General features: G+C 51.3%; 1 long non-coding RNA gene across 1 annotated transcript; it reads right to left on the bottom strand.

The window, feature by feature from the left end:
* Nucleotides 1–1,895: 1,895 nt before the first annotated feature.
* LOC311600250 lies at nucleotides 1,896–4,446 on the bottom strand. Its single transcript, XR_014780175.1, has 3 exons — nucleotides 4,392–4,446; nucleotides 4,190–4,286; nucleotides 1,896–2,220 (listed from the first exon to the last, which is right to left on the bottom strand). It is a non-coding gene; the product is annotated as an uncharacterized lncRNA (long non-coding RNA).
* Between the last annotated feature and the right edge of the window lie 10,379 nt (nucleotides 4,447–14,825).

Raw genomic sequence — 14,825 nt, 5'->3', positions numbered from 1 at the left:
GGTCCTTATGAAATAGACTATTCCCACAAAGCCCAAGAATCACTGGTGATGGAGATTTGGGCTTAAAGAAATGAGGCATGAGGTACCCAGGAAGGGAGGAAGGAAGGCTTGTGAGTAGATGGGTTTGGGATCAAGGTGCGATCATTCGCCAAATACAGGCTCTTCTGGGTCCGGTGCTCTGTCCTCCAATGGGATATGGAGGGACAAAACGGAGATCCAGGCTCTGCCCTAGGAGCCCAGAGTTTAGTGGGAGACAAGCCAATAGCAGCAGGTGCCAGGAGAGCTGACCACAGGAAGCCTTCCAAGCACCAGGCAGTATTTCCTTGCTGTTCAATGTTGACCTCAGCGGAGCTGAGAAGGGTTCCTGTGCTGCAGAAGGGCATAGGCAGCATGGGACAAGGGCAGAGGGCAGGGCTTAGACCCTCTTGTGGACTTGGCACATAGCAGGCTCCTGGCACATGTGTGTAGGCAGAGACTGTTACAACAGAACGGATACTTAGCACAATTCTGAGAGCCCTGGGTTCTCAAGAACCCTCACTGGAGAGAGAGACGTCTGGCGCTCCTAGGACAGGCTATTTCAAAAGACTGACCTTTTACGGGAGTTCTGCTCTTTTACAATCAGGCAATGGGTCATTCTGCTTTCTGGGTTCAAGGCTGCCCTTTTTGCTCTGAATTTCCAGGAAGGCGCAAAGGCCTTCACCCTTGGAATGCTTGCTGGACTGCTGAGTAGGGTAAAAGCCCCTTTGTTGACAGAGGCAGGCCTTCACGGTGCCAGCAGACTCTCCGGGAGAGAGAAAACTGCCCAGCTGGGCCCGAGGACACACTGTGAGGCTAGGGAGGGGCTGTTGCCACCAACTCTTCCCCCTGCCCTGGCAGCCGGGGCCTCACCCGGCCTGATCCGTGAGTCATCAATGGGAAAATGAGACAGGGCATGTCTCAGCCGAACAACTGGAGTCCGATGAGGTGGAGTGGGGAGGCTGAGGGGAGAAGGGATGGGCTCGTTCTGGTCCGGGAGAGCTGGGTTGGGAATTGAGGCTTTGGCAAGAGTGAGCCTGTTTCGGGGAAAGAATGAAAAAGGTGGGAAGAGCCGGAGAGTCGTCCAGAGCCCGGAACTGCAGAAGAAGGGAGAAGAGGGTGGATGTGCGGGGCAGGATAACTGCCGGCCGGAAATGTGGAGCCAATGATAAGGCACCACGAGCAGCTGTGCCACCAGGGCCAGGATCCAAGGACCCTAGCAACAATGCCAGGCTGAGACTGTATAGAGAGCTCTGGCTTGGGCTTCTCCAGTCTTGCCCACCATAGTCCACCAGAGTGATCTATATAAAAGGCAATTGATTGATCTGCCAGTATCACCAACTGCTTGTCCCCTGCAATGGGAGAGGTCCCTTTCCTGAGGGTACCCTGTCTCTACGTGCTTATGTGTGCATTTCCAGGTCCCTACAGGTAACTGTTCCCACTGCAGTGCCAGTGAAGGTAATCTCACACTACAAGCCATTTCTTCCAACCTCCTCCCACACATTTTGGTATCGTGGCTCTGAGCTTTGCTGCTGAGATGCCCTCCCCTGCCTGCCCTGCCTACAGGCTAGCCTGAGTAACCGCTTTTCCTGTCGTGTGGCCATATCTTCCTCATTAGTCACGCTGCGTGCGATTGCTGGCTTATATTTCTGCCTGCGCCACTGGACTGGTTCGTTCTTGGATGTGTCATCTGTGTATTCCTGGTGTCCCAGATTACCCGGCACCCAATAGACCCTTAATAATAGTAAAGACAAGCAGTACGTATGTTCGCTCTGTATCGGTCTAAAAGCTGCAGTAATTTATAGTGCTAAGTCATCTAATTTTGTAGTGCTCGATGAGACAGGTACCCAGTCTTACCTTAAGAAACCAAGACCCTGGCACACGCCTGTAATCACAGCAGTCGGGGAGGCCTAAGTGATGGAGCCGGGAGTCAACTTAGTCACGGTGAAAATCAAAGCAGGTGCTATTAACCCAATGGTAACTGGATTAACTCTTATTGCATGAGTGAATGCATAAGTGAGCGATTTAAGCCACAGCTTCGCTGAGAGGAGGGAGCTCAGAGGTGAAGGAACTCTTCCGTGCTAAGCTCCGAGGAGCATGGATCTTCAAAGGGCCGAGAAGAGACCGGTCCGTGAGCTGACGTGTGGTGGGGTATTCACGGAGGAGGTGACTGGCTCCAGGCCCTGAAACAGCGGTGGGGCCAAGCTGTGTAGAGAGTGCATTGGGAGGCTAAGGCACAAAGATCAAGAGTTTGAGGGCAGCCCCGGTCACACGGAGGCCCCCCCCCCAAGTCCCTATTCTACCCTAAACAAAACAAAGTAATCAATAAGGGCGGAGTCTAACAGTAGGAAAAGATGGGGGGGGCACAAGGCCAGGCCGATTATCATCTTAAGGATGGAGGGACCTTGGCAAGGGAAGGGACAACAAGAACTTTGGGGGACCTAAGAAGACCCCCAGCTCCAAATGCTATCCATATGCTGGTCTAAGAAGGCGGGATAGGATTCTGACCTCAGGGAACACTCCAAGTGGAGGAAATTGATTGTGTAAAGATGCTAGAACCAGAAAAGGTGAGGTGTGACAAGAGACACACACAGGTTTGTACAGATCCTGGGAGTGACAGCTAGCTGAGTGCAGGCCAGAAGGGACTGTCTCAGAACCTAAACTCAGGGTTACCCCCAAAGCACAAAGGCCAAGATTCAGGAGCTGTGTTTCTTGTGTGGCCTCAGGCCCTGGGGCCTCAAAACAGCATGCAGAAACTTCCCTTTCCTGTTTTGTTTTGTTTTTTCTTTTTCTTTTTTTCCTTTTTTCTTTCCATTGTTATCCCTGACCAGCCCAGGTTCTGAGAGATTCCTCAATCCTAGACACTGACTCACTGCCTAAGATAGATGCTGACAGAATCCAAGCCTACAAGGCAATGATGCTTTGGCCCAGAACATCAACTCCTTTGGCATCGGTTGGCAATATTTCTTACCTTCTTTGAGAAAGGGCACCAACCCTCTAGTTGCAGGGGGAAGAGCTAGCAGGAGTCTCTCTGGGGTTCTCCTGCCAGCTCTCTGCAGGGCCTCTTTGCTAAATTAATCAGCTTAAGTCAACCTTGGTGATGTGTTAGCACTTAATATTCACTGCCCCATGCTGTGCCGGGCGGTGGTGGCTCACGCCTTTAATCCCAGCTCTCAGGAGGCAGAGGCAGGTGGATCTCTGTGACTTCAAGGCCAGCCTGGTCTACAAAGCGAGTCCAGGACAGCCAAGGCTACACAGGGAAACCCTGTCTCAAAAAACAAAACAAAACAAAACAAATCAGTGCCCCCAAAAGATACTGGTCTAAGCAGATGTTCGTTTCCAGGAGGCCCCAAGGGAACTGAGACCAAGAATGTAGCAAGGGAAAAGCAGGCTGGAGGGAGGGCGGGTGGGGGAGGGTGGGGGTAGGGGTGTTCTCTGGGGGAGTCTTTGAAGGTGGGATAGGATTCTGACCTCAGGGAACACTCCAAGTGGAGGAAATTGATTGTGTAAAGATGCTAGAACCAGAAAAGGTGAGGTGTGACAAGAGACACACACAGGTTTGTACAGATCCTGGGAGTGACAGCTAGCTGAGTGCAGGCCAGAAGGGACTGAGACACCGGGAGCACTTCCAGGAACTATGCTTTTTATAGGTGGTGGAGACCATTCAAAACTCTGACACACACACATACACATACACACAGCACATACCACATATACACACACCACACACACCTACCCACCCACCACACACACACCCACCACAGACACACCCACCCACCACAGACACACAATACACAACACACACATACACAACACACAACACATACATACACACACAACACACACATACACAACACATACACACACAGCACATACCACATACACCCCCCCACACCACACACACACACACACCAGAGACATATACCACACATACCACATACATACACACATGTATACACACACCACACACACATACCACACACATATACACACATACCTCACACACCTCACACACACACACACACACACACACACACACATACACACACACAACACACACATACCCCTTTTGTTTTGTTATAAAAACACATTTCATCCAGGCCTGATGGAGAAGGCCTGTAATTACAACTATACCAGGAAGTTGAGACAGGGGGATGACAAATTCAAGACCAACCTGGGCAACTTGTCTTAAAAGTAAAGAGGGCTGGTGGTGTGGTTTGAAGGTATAGCATTCGATTAGCCTGTGCAAGGCTCTGAGTTCAGTCCCAGTTCTGGAAAATAAAAACAAAACAAGTCCCAACAAACATAAATAAGATATGCTCACTGAGGAAAAATGTGCACAGACAGAACATGCCATAGAAGAAACCAAATGTTACCTTCATGCTTTCAACCTGAGTGTAGTCCTTGGACTTCCTTCTACACTTATTTCTATGCAGATGGCTAACATGCAACTATTCAAGAATTTGCACTTCTGTTTTATACTCAGGGTTTTGATGTGTACTTTATTGCATGCTGGCATGCTGGCGATTTTTCCCTCCCTGCCTCCCCGTTCCTGTGGTGCTAGGGATCATGGAGAGCAAATACTCCACCACTGAGTTTAGCTTCCATTTTTATTTGCTGACTTATTGGTTTGCTTGTTTGCTTATGTATATAGATGTTTTGTCTTCCTGCATGTATTTGCACCACATGCATGCCTGGTGTCCACAGAAGCCAGAGGTGTCAGACAGATCTCCTGGAACTGGAGGTAGAGACAGTTGTGAGCCACCATGTGGGTGCTGGGAATTGAACCTGGGTCCCCTGGAAGAGCAAGCAGCCAGTGCTCTTAACCACTGAGTCACATCTCTAGAGAGCCGGTCCTTCACTTGTGCCTTGTTCTTTCTTTCCCCTCTGTGGTATGGAAGGCGACAATGACTGTTTCTGCTATGTCCTCATGGCACTGTTTAGGTTGAGTGGCCGGGTCCCCATTGGAAGGTGGCTGGTACTGTGTTTCAGGATGGAGGTTGGTGGCCCCCCCCTCCAGAATGGAAAGGGGAGCCCTGTGTGCAGGGAAGTCAACAGTTGCAGCATTAGGCTCAAAGTCAGTGGTGGGAACTGGCAGGGATTGGGGGTGGGGGGGGGGGAGACTGGGTAGCAAAGATGAGAATAAGGTGGTTTGTGACCTCTCACTCAAGGCCGGTACTTAGGCACCCCTGTCACCCATCACCCTTACAGAGGTGCCCCAGGGGCAGTGAGAAACTTGGGTTCTCATCACAGGCCTGAGTGTGACTTTTCCCTGTGCTTCACATCAGCCCCAGGACTTGGGCAGGTTATCTGGCACCCCATTGAAATGGGGGTGTTATTAGCCTTGCTTTCTAGGATCACCAGTGAGATGTAATTGAGAAAATGCCTGTAAAGAAGATAAAGCACACAGATAGCGCGGTTAAGTGTTTGTTTTTATAGTAGTATAATAATCCTCCCAGCAGCCTTGCTCCACCTAATCCCCATTTAGAAAACTGCACGTAATTACCACCTTAAATTAGTACCACTTACAGAGTGCTTTTGCCTAATCCCAATGCCTAGCCTTCTTGAAGTGTGCTCTAAATCTCCTTGACTCTGCGCTAGACTTACCTTCCTTCAGGAGCGGGTCCTTATTTTAGGGACAATGAAGCCAACACCCAGAGGAGTGGTCTGAGACTCCCCAGCCACAGAAGGTGGCTCAGAGTGGCCTTGGGTCTCTCTGTTATACATCTCCTATGGCCTTTGCACTCTTTCACCCTTGTCTTAGTTGAGTTTTCTATTGCTGTGATCAAACACCACAACCAAAAGCAACTTTTGGAGGAAAAGGTTCACTTGGCTTAAACGTCCACACTGTAGCTCATCGGCTGAAAGGAGTCAGGACAGGAACTCAAACAGGCTGGAACCTGGTGCCAGGAGCTGATGCAGAGGCCATGGAGGGGGGGCTGCTTACTGCTTTGCACCTCATGGCTCGCTCAGCCTGCTTTCTTACAGAACCCAGGAGCACTAGACCGGGGATGGCACAGACCACAATAGGCGGGCTCCTCTCCCATCTCTTACTAAGCCGGATCTTATGGGGGCATCTTCTCAGCTGAGGCTCCCTCCTCTCAGATGACTGTAGCTTGTGTCACGTTGACATAAGACTAGCCGGGACGACTTTCTCCCCAGCTTTTGAATTCCTAGTTTTGAAGACGGTGAGAAGGTATGACTCTCTCCGGTTCCCATCAGCAGCTGACTGCCATAGGACATTATTACTATTACCAGTTTCTTTCACCAGGCCCCAGTCTAGTATAGCTCAGAGCCCTTCACACACACCTAACCCACACACACCCCCCTCCTCCCAGCTCCCCCCCCACCCCTCCCACCCCCCGCCACTTGCAAGCAGCATGACTCAGCTGAGTTTACGAGCTACTCTATACTTATCCCAGTTACAAACCACATGCCAGCGGCTAGCGTTCCCTACAACCCTGGTGTTCTCCCACCTGTCCAGAAGGGTGATTTCTCCAGTGGGTCAAATACAGGCCCCATCTCCCTCCTCCTCAGCTTTCAATCAGGTAATCCTTGCCATCATGTCTGTGTTCCTATCTAAGGCTCTGACTCAAAGAGCCATCACAAAAGACCTGACTGTATGCTCTCAACAGTTCTGTCATGTGATCTCTTATAGTGCTACCCAAACTACCCCGGGGGTATTTCCTGATAAGGACTGTACTGTACATTTAAGGCTGGGAGGGGGGGGGGCAGTGTGTCTTCCCTGTGTTTGGGGGAAAGACTTCCAATCCAAAATCTGGAATAAAAGGCAGGCATCCTCACCCACGGTGGTGACCACTGTTGCTGGGCGATCTGCATACATCTGGGTCAGCTGTCCCTTCAGGGAAAGGATGGCCTCCAGCACTTCCTCCTGGTCTCTGTGGCAGCTAGTCTGCATGGCCGGCTTCCTTCCATCATACGTTGCCGGTGCTGGCCTGAGACTTTCACATTTGCTGCCTACGTAAAAATACAGGGACTGCAGCAACCACGCCCCTGCTCCCGTGCTTAACTGCTCCTGGCCAGGACAGAGCCTGGACAGAATCTGGCCACCAGAATGGACTCAAAGCCCTCAATTATTCACTGCTCTGGGCTGGAAGATGCAGGAAGCCAGGGCTTCTGACCTCGGGCTGTACTCTGTTGGATTCCCAGGCCAGTGGCTGGCTGCATCAAAGTTATACATGGAAGGAGAGAGAGGGAGGGAGAGAGAGGGAAGGATAGAGGGAGAGAGGGGAGGAGGGAGGGAGAAAGAGGGGAGGAGGGAGGGAGAGAGAGGGGAGGAGGGAGGGAGAGGGGAGGAGGGAGGGGGAGAGAGGGGAAGGAGGAGGGAAGGGAAAGAGAAGGAAAGAGAGGAAAAGAGGGAGGCAGGGAAGGAGGGAGTGGGGAGAGAGGGAGGAAGGGAGGAAGGGAGGGAGGCCTATTAGCTGGCAGGGCAGTTGCCTTCTGAGTGTGAGCGGTCACAAGCTGGGCTCCCAGAGCCATGGGACACAGGAAGTTACGTGTCAGGAGGTACAGGTTTATTCCGACTGGGCCATTATCCAGCACTATGGCCTTAAGCACAGCTTTACTACCATCCTGCCTTGGCACTGTTATAACGTAGAAGCTATACAGTAGTTACCAGCCTAGCCAATGAGCAGAAATGGGTGCTTGACAAAAAGCACCCAGCATACTGGGTATGAAGGTACATGCTTGTCATCCCAGCAGTCAGGAGGCTGAGGCAGGAGGATTATAAGTTTAAGGCTAGGCTGGGCTACATAGTGAGACTCTGCATCAACAACAACACAACTGGGAATTGTTCCAAGCACTTGGAAGGCAGAGTTCAAAGCCAACCAAGAGTCTCAGGACATCTAGGGCTACATAGAGAAATCCTGTTCGAAACACACACACACACACACACACACACACACACACACACACACCCTGTAGGCTTGATACATCTACTTAGCTTTACATGCCAGCGTTCATCAAGTGCTACTTGACAACAATAATGAAGACAATCACTTCTCTATGTTCGGTGTCTTCCTCTCACTGTAGGTTGTCTCTTGTGGTTTTCTGTCAGATTGTGCCAATCCCTGGAGAACAGAGCCTCCTGGGGAAAATGGGCCTCTGGCTTCGTTTACTGCTCTGGGCCTCAGTTTCCACAAACGTAGACTAGGGAGCAGGGTCATCCTTGTAGGATAGGACACAGTGAACATGTAGTCAAATGGAAACACCAGGCTGTATGCATGTGCAGGGATGTCATGTCAGGCTGGGGAAGGATTGAAGCCCAGAAAGCAACAAGCCAGTGGCTGGGAGCCTCTCTCTGAAAGCCTGAGCAACTTTCCACTCAGCAGAACAAAAGAGTCTCCATGAATTGCTAATGCCTTCTGTTTTGGGTACAGCATCTCATGTACCTCAGGCTAGCCTCAAACTTGCTATGTTGCTGAAGAGGGCTCTGAGCTTCTGAGCTTCTTGCCTCAACCTCTGGAGTGCTGAAACAACCGGCTTGCAGGCAAATGTCACCATGTCTGGTTTATGTGTGGGACTCAGAGATGGGAAGCAGGGCTTCGTGAACGTGGGCAGGCACCCGGCGCCGACATCCCTGTGATCTGTGGAGTGGGGTGGATGTCACCTCTGTTGTTAGGCCCCCATAAAGTTGCGACTTTTGTCCTGTCTGTTCTAACTCTCTTTTCCTTGGGTTTGGTGGCACACACATCTTGTGAGGAAGGCCTTTTGCCAGGAACCGAGAACAGTCTCAGGCCATCAGCAGCATATATGTTTCTGTTTAGGTTGGGGATGCATCACCTTATAGCTCCAAGCCTGGCCCTGTACCTGGTACGCTGTGAGTCTAGCAAGTGACTGCTAAGGGTTTGAGAGGCTGGGCTCTTTCTCCCCCATTTGGTTTCTCTGAAAGAGTGCCGGCTTCCTTGTGATTACTGAGTCCAAAATCCTCCTGGGTGGTAGAGTGGGAGACAGACAGGCTAGCCCAGGGCCCAGATACCCAGGGCTCAGCCCAGTGGTCCTTTGTATTTTGAGGCAGGGTCTATGTCGGCCAGGCTGACTGAGAACTCAAGGTTCTGCAGATTCAGCCCCCTTAGTGTCAGCCACCCAATTACAGACCTACGCCCCCACACCAAACTGGTCCAGGAGTCTTGGAGGCCACATCAGGCACCAAAGAAGCTGACATGGGAGAGTGGACAAGCACAGCCCTTCCTGTCTCCTACTTAGGAAATACATGCTCACTAGCTGGTTTGGTGAGCACAGACGTCTTACCTTCCTACTTCAGGGAAATGCCCCTAGGCCAGAATGATGTTCTTGGGCAAAGAAAAGTACAGTTCCAGGGTGGGGTTTGTGGGGGTGGGGGAGGGACTCCTTGAAAAGGAAAGTGACAACCCCACAGAGAAAGAACCACTGAGCCAGAGGATGCTCTGCTCCAGCCGCGCCCGGGAGGGGGCTGTACTGGCTTTCTGTCACTACCTAAAGGAATCATCCCACCATTTTTGTCTTACCCACAGAAGTTACCTTTCTCATGGATCTGGAGGCCAAAGGCTATTACAGCCATCTGTAGGCCAAAAAATCAAGATACAGGCTGGCTACATTCCTGCTGCATCCTGGATGTGAGAAGTCCCTGGTCTCTTTTGCCTCGGGTGGCTCCAGGTATGCCATGGGTTTATGTAGCACTAGCAATCCCTGCTTTGGTGGTCACAGTGCCTTCTGGTCTGTCTCCATGTGCCTTCCTTGTATGAGGACCCTTCTCCATTCACACTCCACAGGGGTCATCAAGGTCATCTCACCACCTCAGGAGCCTTAATATGACCACAGGTTTGAGGGACTAGAATATATGGACATTGGGGGCTTCATTATTATATTACCCCCAAAGGGTGCATCAAAAAGGGGGAAATGAAGCCGGACATGGTGGTACACGCCTTTAATCCCAGCACTTGGGAGGCAGAGGCAGGCGAATCTCTGTGAGTTCCGGGCCAACCTGGTCAACAAGGAACAGTGTCTAAAATAAGAAAGAGAACAAGAGCGAGAGAAAGGAGAAACTGAGGCACATACAAATGGGCAGCAGAGTGCTAGATTCTCTTCAGGAAACTGAAGCCTGGCATTGGAACTCCGAGATCCACTTCCCCGCCAGTTCTGTCTTTGTCCATCTTGGTATTTAGAGGCAGGGTTCTTCTGAACGCCAGGCTCCTCTTTCCTGCCCCCACTTTCCCCCTGGCGCCGCGTGGGAGGCCCTGGCTGAGAGACCGAGGAGTCTGACCTCCCAGCAAGAACACTCTGCTTTTCCTGTCACTGGGTGAGAGAGAAGGATCTCTCTCCAGCACAGGCGGCTTGGGGCCTCACAGTGTGGGAGGCTCAGAGGTTGTAAATCCCTTGCCTGGCCCGCCCACGCCCACGGAAACAGCTGGGTCCTGGGCACATCCTGTGGACTTAACTCCTTCCAGGCCCGTGGACCCTCCCTCTGCGTTGAGCTGAAATGAGGAGGAGGCCTCTTCAGGCCCAAGCAGGGTTTCTGCAGCTGTAAGCAACGCTGGCAACCGGCCCTAGCACTGTTTATTGAGGGGACTTGAGACTGACCCTCCTGCCCAAAACCAGGAAGGGCTGGGCTAGTTAACTCTTGGTGTGGCTGGGGAAAGCAGCAGCAGGATGGGCGTGGCCTGGGGCGCAGGAGCCTCCCTTGCAGCTATTGCGAGCAAGCAACCGGGAGGCCCATTGTTCTGAGCCAGATCGTCAAGGGTTCTGGGAGAAACACTGGACCAGCTGGCCATGCCACGCACTCACTCACCTGCCCCAGGGCAGGGCTGCTGACAGCAAGCTGCTTGCTTAGCCTTCTCCTCCCAGGGTGGAAGTTGTTCAGTGGGGGCCCTGGTTGGTTGTATTTGGCAGATACCGAGTTCTTCATAAATGACTCAAGGGATGCCGACAGTTCCCAGCTCTCCCAAAGTATTTCTCTCCTCTCCTTTCCTCCTCCCCTTCTTCCCTTCCACTCCCCCCCCCCCCACACACACACTATATAACCCAGATGCAGAGTTCTGCCTCTGCCAGCTGAGAGCTACAGATCTGCACTACCAAGACTTGGTGGGGATCAAGGCACGCGCTGGGCGTGTACGCTGCCTTTGTGCTGCTGCCTGCTTAGCCCTAAGCCTCCCTTTCTTTCTGCATCTTCTTTAATCTTTTAAAATTAATTAACTTATTTTTGTTTAGTGTGCCTATGGGCAAATGCATACCACAGTGTGTGTGTGTGTGTGTGTGTGTGTGAGAGAGAGAGAGAGAGAGAGAGAGAGAGAGAGAGAGAGAGAGAGAGAGAGAGAGAGAGAGGAAGAACTTGGAAGAGGTGTGAGTTTTTTCCCTTGCCATATGGGTTTCCAGGATCAAGCTTGGGTCATCAGGCTGGGCAGCAAGCCCCTTCACCTGCTGAGCCGATCTTCTCAGCCCCTTGTTTGCCTCTTCTGACGTCATACTTAACAAACGATGCTATTAATGTCCACCTGCCACCCTCAGATGCCCAGGATAGAGTGGAAACCTCTCAGGCCGTCACCTGGACCCCCACATTGTGACTTCTGCTCCCTTTCCTCCCGTGTTGTGGCCTTGTATCTTCCAGGGTGCCCTCAGCACCTTAAAGCCTTCACCCAGGTTGAGTCTCCAGCCCCCGCAAAGCTTAGTAATAATAACGTTGCATGTAGGTTAGAGCTGTTGGGCACCTGGTATAAATTACTCTGTAATTAATTAGAAAAGGATAGCGAGGAAATAAGGGGCTGGATTGTGAAGACGGGGTGGGGGAGGGGCAGAGGCCACTGGATAATGGTAGGCACATTGGCCAAAGACTACAGAGCAGATCCTGGTAGACATCTGACTGATGTGAGGTAAGAGGAAGGTACCCAGGGCCATAGCATATGAACCGAGGGGGGCCCCCCCGTCACTGCACTTCAGCGGTGGACTTGGCCTATGCCTTGTGGGCTATGATCTGCTGGCCCCTCAAGCCACAACAGAAACACAGTAGTTCTAGAGAGCCTGCTCAAGATCAGACAGCCGGTGCCAGGCTGCCCGGCAGGACAAGGAGCCCTTGTGCAAGCTTCAGCCTTCCAGCCTGCTCCACCCTCCCTGGCCCTCGGGGGTTGGGGGGGGGGCAGCAGTGGTGGGAAGGTCAGATCCCTAGGAGGCTACAAGCTCACCCAGCAGGCCTTATGCTGGGACCAGGGTCACCTGGAGGTCTCCAGAGAGCCAGGATAGAGCCAGGAACAAGCTCCAGTTGATAGAGCCCGGGGGGAGGTGGGCCTTGCATTTGTGGCCTTCCTTGGACAGAAATGTTAAAGTTTCTAGATATTTTTCCTTTGATCTTCACAACCACCCCTGGAAAGGAGTGCAAGGGATGATTAACCACAGTTTACAGGTGGGAAGACGGAGCCAAAGAGAGGAAAGGCTTTTCCTGGGCCTGTCTAGAGAGGATAAGGATGCTGCAGGACAACCCTGGGTATGGGCTTGGGAGGTGGGCAGAGAGCAGTTTGCTAAAGCTTTTTATGTTCAGGAGCTCAAGGCCGCCTGGACCCTATCTACTCTGAAGGTCAGGGTTCTCTCATTGCTCCCCCTGGTCCCCCTCCTTCCTCAGCCTCCGCATCCATCCAGGGAAGTCCCCTGGGAACCTAGGCCAAGCCTGCAACATTCCAGGGAAAAGGAGGTACTGAGGGCTGCATCAGGGAAGCACAAGGCCCACTGGGACAGTCCAAATCCACTCAGTTTTTTCTTGAAATTCCATACACCCAGGGCGTTTGGCAGGACCCTGGAATGTGCTTCATCGGAACAATTTGTCTTTCACGGTCCATCTGCGTCAATCAGCCCATTGTTCTATCCTCTGTCTGGACCACTCTGGCTAGCAGAGGCCTCCCTGTGCTTGTTACATATGGGGAAGGGCGACCCCTGGTGGCCCAATCTGTAAACACACAGGTTCCCTGGAGGAGCCTTTCCCCCACTGTGGCCTCTGATACCTGTCCCCCACTGCCCACTCTGTTCCTAGGAGTCCTGGAAACAATTCGAGAGAAACACTTCAGGAGCTTAGAAGGTGTAAATAACACAGGTAGGTCAGGCACTTGATGAGAGAGGGGGCGCTGTTGTTGAGGGAACAGACTGTCCACCTGTCCAAGCCTCCCACAGTGCATGCTGGTATTGCCTCCAGTGTCTGTGGCTGGCCATCCTCTCTGGACCAAGAGGTTTATTTATAGAATGAATGGGTGTGGGCCGGAGGACAGTATCTAACTAAAACCACTGAAACCCCAGCCACAGAAGATTGTTCAGTGGAGTTTGAATCCTAGATCTACTGCTATTTATTACCTAGTGCTCACTCCATCTTGTGATGAAGATAGTGATGCCCTTAGCTCTTGTTATGTGTGGATTTTATGTTTGGGAATTAGTCTTCTTTGCTAACAGTTCTTTGTAATTATCTAAATCAGATGTGGAACTTGGGATTCACCTGCAACGGGCAGAGTGTTGGACAATTCTAATTGTCTGAAGCCCACATTTGCTGAGGCAGAATGATTCTCTGGCCTCTTATCCTGTGAGTGTCCTTTTAAAAAAAAGATTTATTCACTTACTTTTATTTATTTGTTTTTGTTTTTTTTGAGACAGGGTTTCTCTGTGTAGCCTTGGCTGTCCTAGACTCACTTTGTAGACCAGGCTGGCCTCGAACTCACAGTGATCTGCTTGCCTCTTCCTCCTGAGTCCTGGGATTAAAAGCATGCACCACCGTGCCTGGCTCATTTACTTTTATATGTATGAGTATTTTGTTCACGTTTATGTATGTGTGCCTGATGTCTGCAGAAGTTAGAAAAAAGTGTCCCCCTGAAATGGAGTCACCACGTAGGTGCTGGAGATTGAACCGGGGTCCTCTGTTAGAGCCACAAGCACTCCTAACTGCTGAACCATCTCTCCAGCCCCAAGTTTTCTCTCAAGGTTTATATAGTTCCATTTGCAGGGGGGGGGGGGGATACTTGTGCTTTTTGTTGGTGATCTTACAAATCACTATCAAACGATGCACAGATGACCTTCCTGGGGCTCCTAAGTAAAAGGAGGCTGTGCTGTGCCTCATGGAGAAAGTATGTGGGATAAAGCCTTGTCATGGAGGGGTGTGTTACAGTACTGCTGCCTGTGATTTCAGTGCTAATGGGCAGTATGCACTCAGTATGGTGTCCTTAAACAGAAATACCCACACTGCACACTATGAAGAGATGAGCTGATAATCAGGTTCTGGCTGGGTGTAGTGGTGCAAGCCTTTAATCTCGGTACTCAGGAGGCAGAGGCAGGTGGATCTCTGTGAGTTCAAGTCCAGCCTGGGACTCAAGTCTGGGACAGCCAAGGCTCCACAGAGAAACCTTGTCTCAAAAAATTAATTAATTAATTAATTTTTAAAAAGCTAATCAGATTGTGTTCAGGGCCACCCAGGAACCAAGCCTTATGCTTCTCCTAAGAGCAAGTGGTCTCTATTTGCTGAATGAGTGTGCAAGTGACTTTATAGGCTGCAATTACTGCAAATATGAAATACCTATAGTTATTTCACAGCGTGCGTGCCAACTGTGGATTCATAGGTAGGGCAGTTGTCACTGTCCTGTGATGCATGTGTCCACCTGTCTACCTCCCGAAGCCATACTCAGAGGCTCATCACCCCAGCTTCTGCGCTCCTGCCACCTGGAACTTTCTTCATGAACATCGGGTTGCATACAAAGCCCGGCACAGCTCTGGGTGACTCACAAAAGCTCCTTTCACTGACATGACCTCATCAGATCCTCTCAACAATACCAGGGTGGTGGCATCACGGCTCC

Source organism: Acomys minous (assembly GCF_964271855.1).
Source record: "Acomys minous genome assembly, chromosome: 1".
Classification (NCBI taxonomy): Eukaryota; Metazoa; Chordata; class Mammalia; order Rodentia; family Muridae; genus Acomys; species Acomys minous.
Note: the sequence above shows the minus strand (reverse complement) of the source record. Positions and strands in the feature narration are given on the sequence as shown.